Below are 15,680 nucleotides of genomic sequence, written 5' to 3'. Positions count from 1 at the left end.
TTGCACTTTTTCTTTTCTTTCTTGGACAAGTTTAGGGTTTTAAACAGCTCTGGGAGATGGGAAACAAGCAAAGTGAAAAAAGAAAAAAAGAAAAGAACGAAGAAAGAGAAAAAAACGCAGCTCCAGTAATACCCAAAGTTGTGTCAATAGGCTGTTTTATTTTTTTTTATTTTTTTTTAATTAATTTATTTATTTGTTTATTTATTATTATTATACTTTAAGTTGTAGGGTACATGTGCATAACGTGCAGGTTTGTTTTAAGAAAGAATGAGGGACTTTGTTGAGAGTGGGAAGGGCTCCCCCCACCTACTGTCTCAAGATATGAGCAGAGGCTTTTTCTCTCCCTGAGCTCCTGATACGGTTCCTGGCACATAGGAGGAGCTAACAAGTGTTGGCCAGAAGGAATAAATCAAGAGGAGTTCTCATCATCATCCCCCACCCCATGGTACTGCAGATGTTTTGATAAGATGTTTTCCAATTTAATCCTGTTTGCTGAGTTATTAGCCTGTTAATCTCAAACAGAAATACTCTACCATGTGTGAGAGTCTGACTTTTTCTTTCCCTGAGCTAACAATCCCCAACAGCCCTTCTGCATTTCTATCCCAGGAGAACACAGTATGCTTTCTAAGCAGCTGTCACACTCCATCTTTCTTCAGACATGGCACTCATTCCCAGTGCGAACTTTGCAGGCGCTGGCGGTAAGAGCCACCCAAAGGCCCCTGTGTCTCATGACAGCAGGGCAGAATGTAGGTGAAACCCCTTTGAAAATCACTGTTATATTAAAAAATAAAATAAAATTCTGACCTCTCCACAAACCCAATGAGGAAAAAAGTGACAGGTTGTTCAAAGGGATTCGCTGACCAGTTTTAAGGAAAACTCAGTAGCCGAGACCTAGGATTATTGGGTCCACACCTTGGTTCTATCAGTGTTGTTATGTGGCTTTAAGTAAGTAATTTAATTTCCCTGTTTTCTTTTATAAAGCAAAAGTAATTCTATATTTCCCATATGACTTGGAAAGCTACTATTCAGATGAGAGGATATCACATGGTTAAGCCAGAGTCTTTGTTGCCCTTCCTAAGACAGCTACTGGACCAGTTGCCTCCATCCTAGATCTCCAGTCATGCACTTAACCAGACCAAAACATGGTAGTCATCAGTGATCCCTTTTTTTCCTCTCCCAGAGAACAGCCAATCCAGATCCAAGTCCCATTGTCTCTATCGAAAAACAAATCCTAAGGTTTGATCATTTCTCATCACCTCCACAGCTGCAACATTAGATGAAGCTATCATCGTCTCTCTATTTTACCACAACGTGAGCTTTCTGACATCTCCAGGCTTCTACATTTATATTCCCAATGCCTATTTCATGCACAAAAGTTAGAGAGGTCATATTATAAATGTAAATCAAACCAAGTCCTTTCCCTGTTCACTAGTCTCCAATGGATGCTTATCAGCTGTAAAATAATACTCCAAAATCCACAGCTGGATCCTAATTATGTAGCCCCAGGCTATTTCTCCATCTCTATCTCTTCCTGCCCTTCTCACTCACCCTGGTCTTCTTGCAGGCCACTGAATACATTAACCTTGTTCTTCTCTCAGGGTCATAATACTATTCTTTCTCTTTCTAGAATGTTGTTTCTCCACAGGTCTCTGTGCAACTATCACCTCCTCAAGAAGCCTTCTTTGACCACCCTAAGATGCTCTCTTCCTCCACCTCCTCACTCTGTCCTCTTACCCTGCTTTCTTTATCTTCATAACATTTATTGCTTTTGAGATGATGTCATATCTATGTTTATTGCCTCTCTTACAGAAGAATAGAACCTGCAGGCGTTCAGGACCTTTGTTTTTTTTTATCACCATACTCTGCATTCACTTAAGTGCCCAGCATTGAGTAGGCATTCAATAAATATTTGTTGAATGAATGAATAGATAATACACAGAAAAATTTAAAGCTAAACAGTGGAAAGAAAAATTGTAAATTGCGCACTCTGCCTGCCCTCTCAAACTAGAAAAGGATTTACATGCAGGTTTGAAAACATCTTGCAAACAAGTATACTTTCGGAAACTCACTTGTTTGTTTAAATGAGGAACTCTCTGGGGAGATGAAAGAAATGAATTGTATTTGATTAGGCATGGTGTGCTATTTTCCAATTGCTTCTGAGTTTCCAGAAAATGGCTTCAGGTTCAAGGAGTGGGAATTGCCCAAGCTTGCTGTAGCCAGGACAAGGAGGCCCCTATCATGTGTGTTGAGGGGAAGGTAAACTAGGATGTGGCCTCCTGATGTCCCTGACCCCCTCCAACACCTCCTTCTCCTTACTCTCTCCTGCATCTCACAGCTTTCACTCCACAGTTTGCAATCAAATCTAACATTACAAGTGCTAGGAAGAACACATGCAATGACTGGGAGCTGGATTTGAGTCCAGCTTCTTCCTTCATGTCTGATTTTCAACAAATTATTAAACCTCTCTGAATCTTTTTAAATATAATTTTTACATTTTTTGAAATACGAGAAACAGAGACACTAATCCTCACCTCACCAGCCTTAATCTAATATATGGCATTTTCCAGAGACTCACAAAAATGAGCGCATCCCAATGTGACACAATGTGACATACATGTTATTCTGAATTTCACAGGAAGATGGGGTTTGACTTTAGAAGCTTTCCTATGGGTAGATTTTGCAAGATGGAGGTGAATAAATAAAATAGCACTATAGCACTAGAATGTGAAAAGGTAATTCCCTCACACAGCTATTATTTCATATGAAAGGAAATTATATATAGATGTGTCTCTATATATGTATATACGTGTGTGTATGTGTGTGTATATATATGTCTGTATATATATATATGTATATACGTGTGTGTATGTGTGTGTATATATATGTCTGTATATATATATGTATATACTCTGAGTATATATACTCAGAGATTATGTAATTGTGAAATGCTGAAAAATTACAAAATATTTTGGCTCCTATTGGGTGTGGGGGTGGGAATACAAAACTGGACTGGAAGAAGGTGGTGGCTCATTGGAAAACTTTGTCATATCTCTTAGTGAATGACTGGAAACTCACCTTCCCACACGCGTTCTGAGAACTTCCTGCACAATGAGTCATCACGTTATGATGGCAAGTACTTGCTCACACCTACAACATGCCCACTTTCTGGACCTGAACCAGTTTTCAGACTTGCATTCACCAACCAAAGGAGAGCCTCGGTGCCCATGAGGAAGGCCACTATGCCACAATGAGTGTATACAGTAACGTCTCCTCTAGAGCTTCCTCAGAGGGACTTATGGCCTTTTATTTGGACAATCATACACCAGAGGAAGAGGAACATCCAGACATTTCAAAGACCATTGAATACAGGTTGACAGTGATACACAGAGACCCAAGGCATACTTAGAGTCAGGGACCAAGGGGTGCTAGGTAACACAATGGAGACGCAACCTAGGTGTAGTTCACAGTGGGAGGGTCCGTTCCCTGGTCCCCAAATGTAGAATTGACACAGCCATACTTGATGGCTGGAAGAATCCTCCGCTGATTGTTTCATTGGACTCTGTGTTAAAACTATCATAGTGGGGAAGGCAAGTGGAGACATTTCCATTGCCACCCAAGAGAGGAAACTAAAACCAAAGTCTCATCCTGAGGGTAATGGAAGCAATCAATGCTATACTTACAGACTTTAAAGATGCATGAGTGGTGGTCTGTATCATATTCACATTTAATTCACCAGTCTGTTCCCTTCAAAATTCAGATGGATTCAGGAGGGTAACAGTGAGCTAATACAAACTCAAACAAATTGTAGGCCCAATTTTTCCAGTTGTCAGATGTGGTGTCTATGCTACAGGTAATTAATACAGTCTGGGGTATACAGTATGTGTCCATTAATATGGAAAATAAGTTTTTCCTTTTCTGTCTCTATCTGGTAAAAGGATTAGAAGAAGTTGACATCCACATGGGATGGGCATCACTACACATTTCTGGTCTTGCCTCAGGGTTTTATTAACTGTTTTGCCCTCTGTCATTACATAATCTGAAGAACATGGACCATCTAGACATTTCACAGAGTATCACATTGGTCTACTATGTTGGTGCATCACTGGGCTAGAGGAATAAGAAAGGAAAAATATGTTGAAGGTTTTGGTAAGATATGTGCTTTAGAAGGTGTGAGATAAATCTTATGAAGAATCAGGGGTTCACTACACCAGTGAAAATTTTAGAGTTCAGCAGTCTGTGGCATGCCATAACATCCCTTGCAAAATAAAGAATAAATTACTGAATCTCACACCTCACACCTCCAGGAAGGAAGCAGAATGCTTGGTAGGCCTCTTTTGATTCTGGAGGCAGCAAATTACACACTTGGGAATATTTCCCTGACCCATTTTCCAAGTAGCATGGAAGGCTGCCAACTCTGAGTTGGATCACAGAATAGGAAAAGGCGCTGCAGCAGTTAGGCTGTGATGCAAACAACCCTGCCATTTGTTACCATATGACCCAGTGGACCTTGTATTAGTCCATTCTCACACTGTTATAAAGAAATTCCTAAGACTGATTAATTTACAAAGAAAAGAGGTTAAATCATCTCATTGTTCTGCAGGCTGTACAGGTTTCTGCATCTGGGGAAGCCACAGGAAACTTACAATCATGGCAGAAGGCAATGGGGAAGCCAGTCCATATTCACAAGGCCAGCAAGAGAGAGACAGGGAGTGACGGTAGAGGTGCTACACACTTTCAAACAACCTGAAATCCTGATAACTCACTCACCATCTTGAGAACAGCAAGGGGGAAATCCACCCCCATGATCCAATCCCATCCCATCAGGCCCCAGCCTCCAAAACTGGTCACACAATTTGACATGGGATTTGGGTGGAAATATAGAGTCAAACCATATCACCTGTAGTATAAGAGTTTCTGGTGATAATAAATACTCTGTGGATTGCAAGTTCCAATCAGGAGACACACAATGTAGATCTCCTGCTTTTAGAGTAAGGTCGTGCCTTCTGCAGCAGAAAGAATACATTTGAAAGAAGGAACTTCCCCCTGAAAGTTTCCGGTATGCTATTGGATGCTATCAAGAGAGCATGCAGCCATAACCTAGCAGAAGCCATGAGCTGGTTCTGTCGGACCCACTGAGTCACGTGGTAGAGTATGAGTCTCACATAAAATGAGAGTGGCACATCACAATTAGGTCCAAGCAAGCTGAGGGGATACAAACAAGCTGCAGTAGCAGATGGCCCAGGTCCCAAAGCATCCACCACAATTGCACTGGTGCCTCTCACTTAGGTTGCACTTAGGGTTGCACTTAGGGACACCTGGGAGTGGGGAGGGAAAAGGATAAGCTTATTTCGAGGAGACGTATTGGATCTGTATATGGATACAAGGATACAGGCTAAAAATAGGACCACTGCTAAGCATTGGGCAGCAGTCTGAAATGTCCACATGGTCATTGACTTTGTGGGGAAAGAGAAGAGATTTAAGGTATGGATGCATGATTTGATTTACTGGCCATGGGTTTGACAGAGAAAGACGAGACGACCCTCCCTTTTGCTTGTTCAACACCAACTTAAAAGACTTTACGAAGTCAACAGGGTGGCGATGGCTGTGTTCATTGCTGGTGGTGGGTTTATGGAAGAGGAGACAATCAGAGACACTGTGGAACTTCCTCCTTCACTTTTAGCAGTTCAGACACATGCCGCAACTCAATGCTCCATGCGAAACATGTCCCAGTTCCCCGGAGCTTGCTTACAAAGCTTTTAGCCCTCAATGTCTTTCAAACTGACTTTGATCATTCACATAAAACAGAATAGCACCAAGACACACAGACCAGATGAGGAGCAGACACCTCCAAAAGGGGCTTGAATCAGCGACCTCCAGGGTCCCTTTGGCCCTGAGATTACCGAAGAGGAAGCCAAGGAGGGGAATATCTTCCTAGTGCAGTGGCTCTCTCACTTAATCATGTATCAGGATCACCTGGAAGACTGTTAAAACACAGATCACCAGGCTCCACCCTACAGTGGCAGGGTCTGAGAATTTACAGTTCTGTCAGGTTCCCAGGGGATGCTGATGCCGCGTGTTCAGGAGCCACCCTCTGAGAATCACTGTCCCAGAGCAATGAGGATGCAGAAACAGACCTGTGGGCACCACCCCCAGCTTTAGCAACCTGAGCTCCAGCAGAAGGCTTCCATGAGAGAGGCCATATGTGTCACAGTTAAGAGACTGGACTTTGGGGCTCAACTGATCTGGTTTAAATCCAGGTTTTGCCACCGACCATCTATTTGACATTAGACAAGTGGGTCTTACCTCTTGAGCCACAATTTTCTCACCTGTAAAACAGGGATAATAATAATATATAACTATGAAAATACTGTGAAGTATAGCTAGATAACACACTCAAAATGAAAAGATGCATGGTAAGCTCTTGATAAAGAAGAATACAATGACAACACACGATGCTAGTGTTACTACCCCGTAGAGTACTGGCTGAATGTAACAGGCTGTATTTCTACTGGCTCTAGCCCTTATTCTTCAATTTAAATATTCATCTTTGGAGACTCAGAGAGGTAATTACATTAAGAAGCAAGCAAAGCATAGAGACTGTAATTGGGGCTGTAACTCCACCCTTCTCCATTCCTCCCTACCCACCTCTCCTCAGCCCTCTTCTCCAAGGTCAGTTTGTTTAACTTTGGACTTGGACTTCACCGGGAATTAGTTTCACATTCTTCTTACTCACTGTGTCAAATGAGTATGAGCAGCCATATTCTTTCCTCTCATCTCTACAACATGCCTGTCTGTGCTTTTGGAGGCTGATGTCACCATAGCAGTTAACTCATATGCCTGGCATGTAACATACACCCAAATAATATTTGTTGAATTGCATCGAATTTACAGGAATTAAGGCGACAGGATTTTGGATGCATTTTCATCTCTGCAGTGCATGACCTTGGATTAGCCACGCCCCCTTCTCCAGGTCTGTTTCTCACTTGTAAAAACAGGGATTTCTCAGGCTTCTTCCAGCTTAGCTATAGCTTAGCGGACAGAGATCTGAACTGCGAGTCAGTAAACCAGGGTTGGGGGACCAGATATGACTCTAACTCAAGGTAAAAAAGTTGCTTCCCCTCTCTGTGCCTCAGTTTTCTCATTTGCGTTATGGGATGATTTCTATATACCCACCTCCCACTCCACATTCCTGAATTTCTAGGTATTTCATTTAAGGCCTTTTGAGGGTTCAAGTTCCAGGCCTTTAAACAGTACCAGCCATAATAGGAAAAAAGATGTGTTTCCTTCTATCATCCTGATGTAGCCACATTTTACTGGAGGCTTCTGGAATCTTGCTGGATAAAATCTCCCATAACAACTCACAGCAATAATGATCATTAATATTGTATATAATCATTAAAATAAGTAACATCATATTACTTTCAACTTAAATGGTATCTTTTAGCTGAGAGTTTGCTGATGCTTTAGCACGACAAGAGAAGACAAGGAGGGACTGCTATTGGAGTCCTTCACTTAAATCTTCCTTACATGCATTTTAAACCTAAAGGAGGAGATGGGAGAAGGTATTTGATATAGCATTAGATTTTGTTTTAGAAGCTATTGCTTCACACAGGTTGAGGATGTAGTGAGCCACGATTGCACCACTGCATTCCAGCATGGGTGACAGAGCAAGACACTGCCTTAACAGAAAAAAAGAAAAAAAAAAAAAAAGGCTGCATGCGGCTTCAGTGCCAGGTTGTGTTACTTTCAAGCTGTGTGATTGTGTGCAAAGTGACACAACTTCTCTGTGCCTCAGTCTACTCAACTGTGAATGCTTCTCTGCACATTTTACAGGGTTGTTACAAAGATCACCTAAGATAGTAGGTGCAAAAATGTGTTGTAAACTGTTAAGCTCTCTACAAACACAGACATTGCCATTATGGTCATAAAAATCAAATGACACATGAATATTTCACAAGCAAGGACTGGGACAGATTATGTGTAAAGTATCCCCTTCTAATGGGGTTTTATAAATACACACTCCCTCTTCTTATTACTAACTTTTTAATAATCTCTTTGCAAAGCTTGTATTCAAACTCCCTTTGTCTCCCCCGCCATTTCTTCTTAACATCTCCTCTCTCACACAGCTGTTTATTATTGAACTCTAGGTGGCATTTGGGGGGACAGGTGGTTAGAAAAATATACACATACATATTTTGTACAGAGACATAAACAAAATGTAGCCAGGGCACCTCAATTCTGAGCCAAGATATTAAAAAATACACATCTTCTTTGTGGTCTGTCGGAGCTGCTCATATTAGCAATACTTACTCTGAAATTAGGTTTAACAACTCTATCCCTATATGTAGCCACAAATATGTTCACATGTGGCATTAATGTGGAAAGAAAACAAATGAAATATGCTCAGATGCATTTTCATTTTGTTAAATCTTAAAGAAAGAAAGGGTTTTACAAAGCCTTTTGGAGTCTCTCTTGGCTAAAAAGGAAATCCTTTTGCCATTAACTGCTCCTGCAGAGACAGCCTGCTAGCTGCAAGATCATGATGAGGGTAAGCATTAATTAAATCTAACTGTGAGAGAATAATTAAGTACACATATCCGTCAGGGCAGGTTGTCACTATCCAGTAACAAAGTTGGATACAAACTCCATCAGCAGAACTGTCAGGCGGCTGTTAAAAGGATATAAATGGGTCCCAAAAGGATCATTTCATTTAGGGGGGGAAAAATTGGATTGCAAAGGATTAATGAGGCGAGGGGTTTGTGTTTTCAATTGGATGTAAAATGCAAACTGAGTAAGTTGTGATATCATCATTTAACCTTAATGTTTAGCTACATTTGGATTTTTATCACGTGGTGGGGGCAATTAGACCTTGTACATCAAACCAGCATTTTTCCATCGTGGAATGACATTAAAGGTTAGTTTTCTGTTTTGTTTTGTTTTTAAGTTAAATTACACAAAAGTTTACAACAAAATCATAAAACCCAATTTACACAGATGGCATATTCTTAATAATAATTAGTTCAGAAAATTAATTTGAATCCCACCAGAGTAATTAGGATATTCAGTAAAGGACTCTTGTTGTTGCTGCCTTCATTTCTGCCAAGTTTCAGTCTAAGCTCTGAGGCCCGTGTATGTGTAGGGACCCCACACAGGTAATGTGAATACAAGTCTTGGAGATACGTACTGCTAACAGATGCAGCTACAATGTAGGAGAAGGGACAGGAGAACTGGAAGCAGGAAGGTCTAAATTTATATCCAAGCTCCACCACTGACTGGCTGTGCAAGTCTGGGCAACTTACTTCATGTCTCTGAACATCCATTTCTTTTACAAAGTAAGTGTTAGAGAAACGTTGTTACAGTAATACATGTGAAACTCAATACTCTTAAAAGAGTAAAGAGCACAAAAGAAATGGCCAATAATTGTCAGATGATTGGGACATAAGATATATCTCCCAAATTAGAAAGTAGAATAAACAAAAACCACGACACTAGCTTTGAGATTCATTCCTCCTATAATTTCACCTTTGTTGGAGGAATTAAAGAGAGTATTTCTAGCCAAGGCAAAGGAGCAGGAAGCCTAACTGGTTTCATTGCAGCCTTGGTGGACAACTAGAATGGTTAGCACCAAAGTAATTTACTCCAGTTCACGTTTAATAATCTGTAATCATTGTACTTGAATGCTTGAGTGAGTGAGTGATTGTCTGTTTTTTCTCCAAACCTTGAGTTACATAGAGATGAGGACCTCATATGTCTAGATTTCCATTGCAGTCTCAGGACTGAGCATAGTATCTTACACTTGCTAGACACTCAGCTAAAAGAATAATGAAAGTAAAGTTGGAGACCCTGGGTAGGTACTTAAGCTTAGACAGAAGGAATAGGCGGGGCTAGAATTGGGGAAATGGGAATTAGCCACAGCAGCCCTAAAGAGCAGTTTGGAAAGGTCTCATCCTATGGAAGGATAATTGCTCTGACTTGGACTTGTATGACTCTGCTGGGACCACAGATGATGATCTAAGAATGAGGCCAAAGAGTCTATCAGAGAGCTTAGCCATCCTGGGTTGCTGTAGTTATTGGTATAATTACCTACTCTTGAATTCTCAAGAACTTGTGGAGTTATTTCTATGTAGTTCTGCCTGAAAGCAAGAAGATTTCTTCGGGACCCTTCTCCATGTTACAATCTGCGAAGGTTGATCTGCAACACTCCACTGAAAGGGAGCTCACCAACCTTTCTCAGCCAACACCCTCAGCAGGTAGCAAGGCTGACACAGATACAGGAATGGGTCAGGTGTTACAGCTGCTCCCTGCAAATTTTTATAACCAGATCACACATAGGTAATTTGGAGAAGGCTCTTTCTCTCTGCAGAAAATACCCTGACAATGGCTTTATTTCCATGGTTTTGTAATTGCTTAATGGGTTCATCTTGTCCATTGCCTGGAAAAGCTGAGGCACTGAGAACAGCACATTTTTTACAATAGAGAGTTTAATTAATGCACAGCCAGCTAAATGGAAGACTGGGATTTCATTACTCAAATCACAGTCTCCCTGTGATTTCAGAAGTTAGAGTTTTTTAACGATAGTTTGGTGAGCAGGGGGTTAGGGAATAAGAAACACTGATTGGTTGGGTCATGGAAGAAATCATAGGGAGTGAAAGCTGTCTTCTTGCACTGAGTCAGTTCCTGGGTCGGGGCTACAAGACCAGATAAGCCAGTTTACTGGTCTGTGTGGCACCAGCTAATCCATCAGAAATCAGGGTCTGACATTCTGGCCAACATGGTAAAACCCCATCTCTACGAAAAGTACAAAAATTAGCTGGGCGTGCTGGCACGTGCCTGTAGTCTCAGCTACTCAGGAGGCTGAGGCAGGAGAATCACTTGAACCCGAGAGGCAGAGGTTGCAGTGGGCAAAATTGCTCCACTGCACTCCAGTCTGGTGACAGAGTGAGACTCTGTCTCAAAAAAAAAAAAAAAAAAAAAGAAGAAGAAGAAGAAAGAAAGAAATCAGGGTCTGAAAATACTTCAAACACTAATCTTAGGTTTTATGACAGTGATGTAGTGATGTTATCTATAAGGGCAATTGGGGAGGTTAGGAATCTTGTGGCCTCTGACTGCATGACACCAGAGCCATACTTTCTAATCTTGTGGCTAATGTGTTAATTTTACAAAGGAGGTCTGATCCCCAAGCAAGGAGTGGGTTTGTATCAGAAAGGGGCTGTTGTTGCCATCTTTGTTTCAAAGTTAAACTATAAACTAAATTTCTCCATAATTAGCTTGGCCTATGCCTAGGGTTGAACAAGGGCAGTGTATTAGTCCCTTTTCAGACTGCTGATAAAGACATACCCGAGACTGGGCAATTTACAAAAGAAAGAGGTTTAATTGAACTTACAGTTCCACTTGGCTGTAGAAGCCTCACAATCATGGCAGAAGGCAAGGAGGAGCAAGTCCCATCCTACATGGATGGAAGCAGGCAAAGAGAGAATGAGGAAGAATCAAAAGTGGAAACCCCTGATAAAACTATCAGATCTCATGAGACTTATTCACTCCTATGAGAACAGTATGGGGGAAACTGCACCTATGGTTCATTTATCTCCCACTAGGTCCCTTCTCCAACATGTGGGAATTACGGGAGTACAATTCAAGATGAGATTTGGGTGGGGACACAGAGCCAAACCATATCAGGCAGCTTGGAGGTTATAAGCAACATGGAATTGGTTAGGTCAGATTCTTTCATTGTCATAATCTCGGTAAAGGTAATTTCAATTTGAAGCAGAAATATGAGATATATGGATTGAAGGCAAATACCACTTCTTTGCATTAACAGCAACCATTTTTCTGGAAGTGTTCTCCTTAACCACAACCTCTGCCATACCCACTTTCTCCCTCCATTCCTCAAAAAATAAACAAAAACATAAAATCTGCACATGAATTGCTTCTCCCTATATCCACCCCTTGATCTAAAATAAACAACTTTCAGACAGATAAAAATTAAACTATATCTAGCCCTAAATGTTGCAGAGTCATCACTGAAAATAAAATAAAATATTAAGAAATGGCCAAAGCCAGAAAATTGAGGTTATAAGATGTCAAGACCCATAAACAGAATTTCTCTCTTCTTAAGAAAACTTTCTAACCTCTAATTTTTGAGGGCAGAATTTTATATATGTCCATTTTATTATATTTTTAATAGTGTAGTTAAGTTTTTCTATATTATTAGTGAGAGCTTCTCTACTTGTTCTAATAGGAAGATTTTTGTAAAATGTCTCCCACTTGGGCTGTGTATTAATCAACATGTCCCTGTACTTCTCTCAGTTTTTTTTTTCTTTAAGGATTTTGAAACCATGTTCTTCCTATATGTAAGTACAAATTTCATTTCTTTCCCAGTAAATGGTTTCTTTTTTGGTTAATTAATAATACTGTCTATTCCTAAGGATTTTTCCTTGTTCCTTCTTATTGTTGTAAACTTAATTTTGCCATATGATTCCATTTCTTTATAAGACTTCATTTGATTACTATTCACATAATATATATTTTTCCTTTCCCTTTCCCTACTGTCAAACTTTGTGTCCTTAGGCTTTAGAATGATCTCTGGGAAACACTATATAACTGAGTATTGTTTAATACAACCTATCACTGGGCCAGGCATGGTGGCGCATGCCTGTAATCCCAGCAATTTGGGAGGCCAAGGGGAGCAGATCCCTTGAGCTCAGGAATTCAAGACTAGCCTGGGCAGCATGGTGAAACCTCATCTCTACAAAAAATACAAAAAAATTCAACTGGGTATAGTGGCATGCACCTGTAGTGCTGACTACTCAGGAGGCTGCGGTGGGAGGATTGCCTGAGCCCTGGAAATTGCGGCTTCAGTGAGCTGAAATCACGTCTCTGCACTCCAGCCTGGGTGACAGTAAGATTGTATCTCAACAATAAAAATGAAAAAAAAAATAAAAACTATCACTGAATCTTAATGTGCAAATTATATTCACTGTAATTTCTGATGCTTTGGGGTTTATTCCTGTCACTTTATCTTTCACTTTTTCTTTGCTCAGGCTCCCTCTCTACTTGTGTCCCACCTCACCTCACCCCCTACCTGGAGTCATCATGACACCAGCTTCTGAACTCATAGCTTGGCTTTGCATTTCTTACAACTTATATTTGCATTCCTCAAGCCCAGGGGGCTTCCTTTCTTTACTTTTGGGATGAATCTGAATTTTTTAAAAAGTATATTTTGTCCAACATTTATCTTGTGTGTGTATGGAACAGGAAGAAGGCTCATGTTAGCTTTGTCAGTCATACTGCTGAAAGTTTACTACATGACTTGCCTGCTTTGTTTCCATGTAGGAATGGGAGCTTTTGTTATATCCACACACACACAGACACACACACGCAATTTCAGAATTGAGATTTTTATATCAAAATATTGAAGCCCAATATATAAACACAGAATACAAGCTTGATTAAAAAAAAAAAGCCCTACCTATTCAGCCACAGCTCCCCTGCCCCTTCTCCCTGAGCACCTATTTGCAGCATGCTTGAAAACATCTGCTAATGGCCCAGGCAGTCTATGTCATATCCTCACTATGTTTAATCATGTCTATCTCAATCATGGAAAAACGTAAAGCTTCTCTTTGTAGTCTTCTAAGTGACTTACGCAGTTGATTACAGTTGAATTAGAAAAGAGCCAAAGTTGTCAACTTCTAACTATATATTTTGTTAAATTTCACCAACGGTCCCTCCTAGTGTAGGTAATAGGGCCTGCGAGGACCAAAAATAAAACCTTAAGCCCACCAACACACTGAATGGATACCCCTACCACACTCTAAGCCAAGAGAAACCTGAAAAGCTGAATTTCCCATTATGATGAAAAGGGCAGTCAGACACATGTTACATTATACCCCCCTTCTTTTGGAGTTTAGGCACAACTGACCAGCATTAATATTAAAATAGAGATCAAAAGACTGACAAAATAGACTCTGTAGCAATAAGATATCAAATTCCAACCTGACTCTGATGTAGTAACACATGACAAGTAGCAGACTCTGAAGGAAATCAAAATATTTTACTCCAAAATATATTTCCTTGACATATTTTGAAATGGCCTTGCAAAACCATCTTTTGTGGGGAATATCTGCATCTGTAGAGAATCTCCTTCTCTTTCTAGGTCTTTCTGCAAATCCAGGAGAAATTAAATAAGAGTCTGGTACTTTTAAGCTCTTAAAAAGTAGATTTACCATATTATCTTTAACGTTACTACCTGGAGGCTTCATCTACATAACGAGAATCTTGGCATCTACAACTCCCCCTTATCTTAACTCAAGCATTTACTTCAAGTCTTTAGATAAAGCTTAACTCAACCAATTGCCAATCAGAAAATCTTTTAATCCACCTATGACCTGTAAGTACCCCTGAACCAACGTATACCTTACATATATCGATTTATGTCTTTGCCTATAACTTCTGTCTCCATAAAATGTGTAAAACCACACTGTTACTCTCAGGAATACTTTCTCAGGACCCCTTGGGACTACCGGGGTTCATAGTCACTCATATTGGCTTAAAATAAACCTCTTTAAATATTTTATGGATTTGGGCTTTTTTAAAAACATGATCTTCTATGTTCAAATGGCATAAAGAGCCAATGATTTCACAAATTAGAGGACTTGAATTATTCCATTCCTGGATCTACTAGTTTCTCTGTATGACATCAGTGAGTCCCTGTCTCCATCATTTCCACCTATACAAGCAGATTGGATCAGACAATGAAGCAGAATGATGATGTGTACCTTTTGGGCTCAATCCTCAAAAAACCTTGCAGCTCCTACTTCTGCTGATTTTGGATCTCTCAAGCATGTGAACCAGGCTGGGATAGCTGGCTAGCCACAGGTGTATGAGACGTCAGCTGAACCTACCCCACCCAGGACAGAACTAACCACCTGGAGCCAAGCCTGAATGTTTTTCTTGAATTAAGTGCTAAATAAATGAGTGCTATTTTAGTTCACTACGTTTCAGGTTGTTTTATTATGCAACAATGCTAATGTAGCATTATACCATTCTACTGAAAGAAATATGGTAGAGTTGTATCCCTAGGCCCCCCCAGGATCTGGTCCAGAGCCTTCCGCTAAGGCTGCTTTCAGTTGCCTCTCCATCCTCCAGGCCAGAGAGAATTGACTGAGAGCCCCCTGACATATTTCAGATGGACAAGAAAAAGTGCCTGAAGGAGACATACACTTTCAGGAACACAAACTTCTCTGAAAGACACATCAGGGAAGATTTATGGAGGCAGCTGTGTGCTCTGACTACTGATCAGCTTTCGTATGTCTCAGTGTAATACAACCTGTGGGTCACCGGGTTGGTGGTGGTACTGTCCCCAGCTGCACCTCTTACAAGGGACCTGAGGTCAAGAGACAGAAAGCCAGAGACCTAGGGAAAAGGTTTCCTAATCAAAGATACATGTCATTTCTTGTCTTTGAAGATGCCAGGGCTCTGATTCCAGGATGCAACAAATCTATAGCATGCTTTAAAGAAGCATTTCCATAAGCATCCTAGCATATTCTCACGACAGTCCTGGACAAAAAGAATGGCAGATATCCTCACATCCCCAGATACTGGGGATGAAATCCCAAGGATATTAAGCAGTTTCTCTGAGGATCCTCCCTGAGGATCCATTGAACTTAAGGCAGGGTTGGGGT

At 40.7% G+C, this 15,680-nt stretch overlaps 1 protein-coding gene across 1 annotated transcript in view; it reads right to left on the bottom strand.

Moving 5' to 3' along the window:
• The window catches only part of LOC105538642 (astrotactin-2), an 844,928-nt gene that overhangs the window by 533,065 nt on the left and 296,183 nt on the right, over positions 1-15,680 (bottom strand). The gene's annotated exons all lie outside the window — the stretch shown is intronic.

Source organism: Mandrillus leucophaeus, unplaced genomic scaffold (assembly GCF_000951045.1).
Source record: "Mandrillus leucophaeus isolate KB7577 unplaced genomic scaffold, Mleu.le_1.0 Scaffold196, whole genome shotgun sequence".
NCBI classification, from domain to species: Eukaryota; Metazoa; Chordata; class Mammalia; order Primates; family Cercopithecidae; genus Mandrillus; species Mandrillus leucophaeus.
Note: the sequence above shows the minus strand (reverse complement) of the source record. Positions and strands in the feature narration are given on the sequence as shown.